We start from the raw sequence: 7871 nt of genomic DNA on the forward strand, positions 1-7871 counted from the left end.
TGACTAGTGTCTTTGTGAGGTGGATACATTTTTGGACTTTTTTTTTCCAAGCACCCTTATCAAAAACAATGTCAACAGTTTCTGTAAATTATCGATAAGATCTATTGTCCGTTGCTTGCACTAATTGCCTGAAGTTGGCTAAATCGCAGTAAATCGGTAAAGCAGGAAATCACAGCATCTTCAACAAATCTTGATAGAAGGGCCGAGATAAAGGTTTCGACCCTACATATCAAGAGCGCAGCTGTCAATAGTTCAGCAGGTTCACAGTGCAGAAGGTTCAGTGGCACCAGGGTCCCCTGCGTCCCAATCACAGCTGGTTTTTAACTTCTGTATTCAGGGCATGGGAGGGGTGTGTTGCATCGTGCACACACGGTGCCTGTTTCGCAGATAAGTTTTAATAAATACACAGAGAATAATATAGAGTCATTGGCCACGAGGAACACCTTCCCTGACCTTTTATTCTCTCCGGTTCCACATCACCGCGCCTACCATCCAACTCCAAAACTGGGGGGAGACTAACACTCCCTACCTCCCTTGGTGTGCATCATAGGCGTGCCCATGACGAACACAACATTTCTCCTTAACCAATACAAAACAAACATAGCTTCTCAAAAAAAAGATACTATACTAATCCAGTATACAAGAATAGTACACAACAAGAAATGCCACATTCAGTCAATCCACCCCGAATCCTTGCAGCCGCGTTGAGCATGGCGGTCGAGGACTCAAACTGTACCGTTCAAGTCCTTGTCTCAGAGGCTCTTAGTTGATTGGTATGGAGCCAGGCACCTCCTGATCTGAATCTTGAACTGGCTCCAAATTCTGCATGTCCACACCCCTTGTAGTAGATGATTGAGAATTAGTAGCAGTCACCACCGGCCATGTGCACTGGCTCAAACTTCTGCATGTCCACACTCCATGTAGTCGATGATTGAGAATTAGTAGCAGTCACCACCGGATTCACTGTCAGGATGATCCATCCTCTCTCCTTCATCAGCTTCAGATTCCACTGTTTCCCTGAGCAGGAAGGTCTGGACTTGAAAATACAGAGGACATTAAACAACATTCACTCAGTACATGGCACTCATTTTCGTTTATACGCTCGAAATTGAGCCATGAGCGAGGTGTGAATAGTGTCAGGATGGCCGAGTGGTCTAAGGCGCTGCGTTCAGGTCGCAGCCTCCCTTGGAGGTGTGGGTTCAAATCCCACTTCTGACAAGTGTATTTTGCGAGGTGGATACATTTTTGGACTTTTTTTCCCAAGCACCGTATCAAAAACAATGTCAACAGTTTCTGTAAATTATCGATAAGATCTATTTTCCGTTGCGTGCACTAATTGCCTGAAGTTGGCTAAATCGCAGTAAATCGGTAAAGCAGGAAATCACAGCATCTTCAACAAATCGTGATAGAGGGGCCGAGATAAAGGTTTCGACCCTACATATCAAAAGCGCAGCTGTCAATAGTTCAGCAGGTTAACAGTGCAGAAGGTTCAGTGGCACCAGGGTCCCCTGCGTCCCAATCACAGCTGGTTTTTAACTTCTGTATTAAGGGGATGGGAGGGGTGGGGGTTTTGCGTCGTGCACACACAGTGCCTGTTTTGCAGAGAAGTTTGAATAAATACACAAAGAATAATATGGAGTCTTTGGCTACGAGGAACACCTTCCCCTACCTTTTAATCTCTCCGATTCCACATCACCGCACCTACCATCCAACTCCAAATCTCGGGGGAGACTAACACTCCCTACCTCCCTTGGTGTGCATCATGGGCGTGCCCATGACGAACACAACATTTCTCCTTAACCAATACAAAACAAACATAGCTGCTCAAAAAAAAGATACTATACTAATCCAGTATACAAGAATAGTACACAACAATAAATACCACATTCAGTCAATCTACCCCGAATCCTTGCAGCCGCGTTGAGCATGGCGGTCGAGGACTCAAACTGTACCATTCAAGTTCTTGTCTCAAAGGCACTGAGTTGATTGGTATGGAGCCAGGCACCTCCTGATCTGAATCTTGAACTGGCTCCAAATTCTGCATGTCCACACCCCCTGTAGTAGATGATTGAGAATTAGTAGCAGTCACCACCGGCCATATGCACTGGCTCAAAATTCTGCAAGCCCACACCCCATGTAGTAGATGATTGAGAATTAGTAGCAGTCACCACAGGGTCCACTGTCAGGATGATCCATCCTCTCTCCTTCATCAGCTTCAGATCCCACTGTTTCCCTGAGCAGGAAGGTCTGGAATTGAAAATACAGAGGATATTAAACAACATTCACTCAGTACATGGCACTCATTTTGGTTTATAAGTTGGAAATTGAGCCATCAGTGCACTGTCAAGAGTGTCAGGATGGCCGAGTGGTCTTAGGCGCTGTGCTCAAGTCACAGTCTCCTTTGGAGACGTGGGTTTGAATCCCGCTTCTGATAAGTGTCTTTTGCGAGGTGGATACTTTGTTGGACTTTTTTTTTCCAAGCACCTGTATCAAAAACAATGTCAACAGTTTCTGTAAATTATCGATAAGATCTATTGTCCGTTGCTTGCACTAATTTCCTGAAGTTGGCTAAATCGCAGTAAATCGGTAAAGCGGGATATCACAGCATCTTCAACAAATCGTGATAGAGGGGCAGAGATAAAGGTTTCGACCCTACATATCAAGAGCGCAGCTGTCAATAGTTCAGCAGGTTCACAGTGCAGAAGGTTCAGTGGCACCAGGGTCCCCTGCGTCCCAATCACAGCTGGTTTTTAACTTCTGTATTCAGGGCATGGGAGGGGTGTGTTGCATCGTGCACACACGGTGCCTGTTTCGCAGATAAGTTTTAATAAATACACAGAGAATAATATAGAGTCATTGGCCACGAGGAACACCTTCCCTGACCTTTTATTCTCCCCGGTTCCACGTCACCGCGCCTACCATCCAACTCCAAAACTCGGGGGAGACTAACACTCCCTACCTCCCTTGGTGTGCATCATAGGCGTTCCCATGACAAACACAACATTTCTCCTTAACCAATAGAAAACAAACATAGCTGCTCAAAAAAAAGATACTATACTAATCCAGTATACAAGAATAGTACACAACAAGAAATGCCACATTCAGTTAATCCACCCCGTATCCTTGCAGCCGCGTTGAGCATGGCGATCGAGGACTCAAACTGTACCGTTCAAGTCCTTGTCTCAGAGGCACTGAGTTGATTGGTATGGAGCCAGGCACCTCCTGATCTGAATCTTGGACTGGCTCCAAATTCTGCATGTCCACACCCCTTGTAGTAGATGATTGAGAATTAGTAGCAGTCACCACCGGCCATGTGCACTGGCTCAAACTTCTGCATGTCCACACCCCATGTAGTCGATGATTGAGAATTAGTAGCAGTCACCACCGGATCCACTGTCAGGATGATCCATCCTCTCTCCTTCATCAGCTTCAGATCCCACTGTTTCCCGGAGCAGGAAGGTCTGGAATTGAAAATACAGAGGACATTAAATAACATTCACTCAGTACATGGCACTCATTTTGTTTTATAAGCTGAAATTTGAGCCATCTGTCTGGTGTCAAGAGTGTCAGGATGGCCAGGTGGTCTAAGGTGCTGGGTTCAGGTTGCAGTCTCCTTTGGAGACGTGGGTTCGAATCCCACTTCTGACAAGTGTCTTTTGCGAGGTGGATACATTTTTTGACTTTTTTTTTCCAAGCACCCGTATCAAAAACAATGTCAACAGTTTCTGTAAATTATCGATAAGATCTATTGTCCGTTGCTTGCACTAATTTCCTGAAGTTGGCTAAATCGCAGTAAATCGGTAAAGCGGGAAATCACAGCATCTTCAACAAATCGTGATAGAGGGGCAGAGATAAAGGTTTTGACCCTACATATCAAGAGCGCAGCTGTCAATAGTTCAGTAGGTTCACAGTGCAGAAGGTTCAGTGGCACCAGGGTCCCCTGCGTCCCAATCACAGCTGGTTTTTAACTTCTGTATTCAGTGCATGGGAGGGGTGTGTTGCATCGTGCACACATGGTGCCTGTTTCGCAGATAAGTTTTAATAAATACACAGAGAATAATATAGAGTCATTGGCCACTAGGAACACCTTCCCTGGCCTTTTATTCTCTCCGGTTCCACGTCACCGCGCCTACCATCCAACTCCAAAACTCGGGGGAGACTAACACTCCCTACCTCCCTTGGTGTGCATCATAGGCGTGCCCATGACGAACACAACATTTCTCCTTAACCAATACAAAACAAACATAGCTGCTCAAAAAAAAGATACTATACTAATCCAGTATACAAGAATAGTACACAACAAGAAATGCCACATTCAGTCAATCCACACCGAATCCTTGCAGCCGCGTTGAGCATGGCGGTCGAGGACTCAAACTGTACCGTTCAAGTCCTTGTCTCAGAGGCACTGAGTTGATTGGTATGGAACCAGGCACCTCCTGATCTGAATATTGAACTGGCTCCAAATTCTGCATGTCCACACCCCTTGTAGTAGATGATTGAGAATTAGTAGCAGTCACCACCGGCCATGTGCACCGGCTCAAACTTCTGCATGTCCACACCCCAAGTAGTCGATGATTGAGAATTAGTAGCAGTCACCACCGGATTCACTGTCAGGATGATCCATCCTCTCTCCTTCATCAGCTTCAGATCTCACTGTTTCCCTGAGCAGGAAGGTCTGGAATTGAAAATACAGAGGACATTAAACAACATTCACTCAGTACATGGCACTCATTTTGGTTTATACGCTCGAAATTGAGCCATAAGCGAGGTGTGAAGAGTGTCAGGATGGCCGAGTGGTCTAAGGAGCTGCGTTCAGGTCGCAGTTTTCCTTGGAGGCGTGGGTTCAAATCTCACTTCTGACAAGTGTATTTTGCGAGGTGGATACATTTTTGGACTTTTTTTTTCCAAGCACCCGTATCAAAAACAATGTCAACAGTTTCTGTAAATTATCGATAAGATCTATTGTCCGTTGCTTGCACTAATTTCCTGAAGTTGGCTAAATCGCAGTAAATCGGTAAAGCGGGAAATCACAGCATCTTCAACAAATCGTGATAGAGGGGCAGAGATAAAGGTTTCGACCCTACATATCAAGAGCGCAGCTGTCAATAGTTCAGCAGGTTCACAGTGCAGAAGGTTCAGTGGCACCAGGGTCCCCTGCGTCCCAATCACAGCTGGTTTTTAACTTCTGTATTCAGGGCATGGGAGGGGTGTGTTGCATCCTGCACACATGGTGCCTGTTTCGCAGATAAGTTTGAATAAATACACAGAGAATAATATAGAGTCATTGGCCACGAGGAACACCTTCCCTGGCCTTTTATTCTCTCCGGTTCCACGTCACCGCGCCTACCATCCAACTCCAAAACTCGGGGGAGACTAACACTCCCTACCTCCCTTGGTGTGCATCATAGGCGTGCCCATGACGAACACAACATTTCTCCTTAATCAATACAAAACAGACATAGCTGCTCAAAAAAAAGATACTATACTAATCCAGTATACAAGAATAGTACACAACAAGAAATGCCACATTCAGTCAATCCACCCCGAATCCTTGCAGCCGCGTTGAGCATGGCGGTCGAGGACTCAAACTGTACCGTTCAAGTCCTTGTCTCAGACGCACTGAGTTGATTGGTATGGAGCCAGGCACCTCCTGATCTGAATCTTGAACTGGCTCCAAATTCTGCATGTCCACACCCCCTGTAGTAGATGATTGAGAATTAGTAGCAGTCACCACCGGCCATGTGCACTGGCTCAAAATTCAGCATGTCCACACCCCATGTAGTAGATGATTGAGAATTAGTAGCAGTCACCACCGGATCCACTGTCAGGATGATCCATCCTCTCTCCTTCATCAGCTTCAGATCCCACTGTTTCCCTGAGCAGGAAGGTCTGGAATTGAAAATACAGAGGACATTAAACAACATTCACTCAGTACATGGCACTCATTTTGGTTTATAAGCTGGAAATTGAGCCATCAGTGCAGTGTCAAGAGTGTCAGGATGGTGAGTGGTCTAAGGCGCTGCGTTCAGGTCGCAGTCTCCTTTGGAGGCGTGGGTTCGAATCCCACTTCTGACAAGTGTCTTTTGCGAGGTGGATACATTTTTGGACTTTTTTTTTCCAAGCATCCGTATCAAAAACAATGTCAACAGTTTCTGTAAATTATCGATAAGATCTATTGTCCGTTGCTTGCACTAATTTCCTAAAGTTGGCTAAATCGCAGTAAATCGGTAAAGCGGGAAATCACAGCATCTTCAACAAATCGTGATAGAGGGGCAGAGATAAAGTTTTCGACCCTACATATCAAGAGCGCAGCTGTCAATAGTTCAGCAGGTTCACAGTGCAGAAGGTTCAGTGGCACCAGGGTCCCCTGCGTCCCAATCACAGCTGGTTTTTAACTTCTGTATTCAGGGCATGGGAGGGGTGTGTTGCATCGTGCACACACGGTGTCTGTTTCGCAGATAAGTTTTAATAAATACACAGAGAATAATATAGAGTCATTGGCCACGAGGAACACCTTCCCTGACCTTTTATTCTCTCCGGTTCCACATCACCGCGCCTACCATCCAACTCACAAAACTCGGGGGAGACTAACACTCCCTACCTCCCTTGGTGTCCATCATAGGCGTGCCCATGACGAACACAACATTTCTCCTTAACCAATACAAAACAAACATAGCTGCTCAAAAAAAAGATACTATACTAATCCAGTATACAAGAATAGTACACAACAAGAAATGCCACATTCAGTCAATCCACCCCGAATCCTTGCAGCCGCGTTGAGCATGGCGGTCGAGGACTCAAACTGTACCGTTCAAGTCCTTGTCTCAGAGGCTCTGAGTTGATTGGTATGGAGCCAGGCACCTCCTGATCTGAATCTTGAACTGGCTCCAAATTCTGCATGTCCACACCCCTTGTAGTAGATGATTGAGAATTAGTAGCAGTCACCACCGGCCATGTGCACTGGCTCAAAATTCAGCATGTCCACACCCCATGTAGTAGATGATTGAGAATTAGTAGCAGTCACCACCGGATCCACTGTCAGGATGATTCATCCTCTCTCCTTCATCAGCTTCAGATCCCACTGTTTCCCTGAGCAGGAAGGTCTGGAATTGAAAATACAGAGGACATTAAACAACATTCACTCAGTACATGGCACTCATTTTGGTTTAGAAGCTGGAAATTGAGCCATCAGTGCAGTGTCAGGATGGCCGAGTGGTCTAAGGCGCTGCGTTCAGGTCGCAGTCTCCTGTGAAGGCGTGGGTTCGAACCCCACTTCTGACAAAAGTCTTTTGCGAGAAGGATACATTTTTGGAATTTTTTTTACCAAGCACCCGTATCAAAAACAATGTCAACAGTTTCTGTAAATTATCGATAAGATCTATTGTCCGTTGCTTGCACTAATTTCCTGAAGTTGGCTAAATCGCAGTAAATCGGTAAAGCGGGAAATCACAGCATCTTCAACAAATCGTGATAGAGGGGCAGAGATAAAGGTTTCGACCCTACATATCAAGAGCGCAGCTGTCAATAGTTCAGCAGGTTCACAGTGCAGAAGGTTCAGTGGCACCAGGGTCCCCTGCGTCCCAATCACAGCTGGTTTTTAACTTCTGTATTCAGGGAATGGGAGGGGTGTGTTGCATCTTTCACACACAGTGCCTGTTTCGCAGATAAGTTTTAATAAATACACAGAGAATAATATAGAGTCATTGGCCACGAGGAACACCTTCCCTGACCTTTTATTCTCTCCGGTTCCACGTCACCGCGCCTACCATCCAACTCCAAAACTCGGGGGAGACTGACACTCCCTACCTCCCTTGGTGTGCATCATAGGCGTGCCCATGACGAACACAACATTTCTCCTTAATCAATACAAA

At 45.8% G+C, this 7871-nt stretch overlaps 2 non-coding genes across 2 annotated transcripts; both read left to right on the top strand.

Moving 5' to 3' along the window:
* The first annotated feature begins 1135 nt into the window (after positions 1-1135).
* On the top strand, positions 1136-1218 carry TRNAL-CAG (transfer RNA leucine (anticodon CAG)). The gene has a single exon. It is a non-coding gene; the product is annotated as a tRNA-Leu (tRNA).
* Positions 1219-7198: 5980 nt separating this feature from the next.
* On the top strand, positions 7199-7281 carry TRNAL-CAG (transfer RNA leucine (anticodon CAG)). Its single transcript has one exon. It is a non-coding gene; the product is annotated as a tRNA-Leu (tRNA).
* Positions 7282-7871: the final 590 nt, after the last annotated feature.

The sequence above is a fragment of the Pleurodeles waltl genome, unplaced genomic scaffold (assembly GCF_031143425.1).
Source record: "Pleurodeles waltl isolate 20211129_DDA unplaced genomic scaffold, aPleWal1.hap1.20221129 scaffold_39, whole genome shotgun sequence".
NCBI classification, from domain to species: Eukaryota; Metazoa; Chordata; class Amphibia; order Caudata; family Salamandridae; genus Pleurodeles; species Pleurodeles waltl.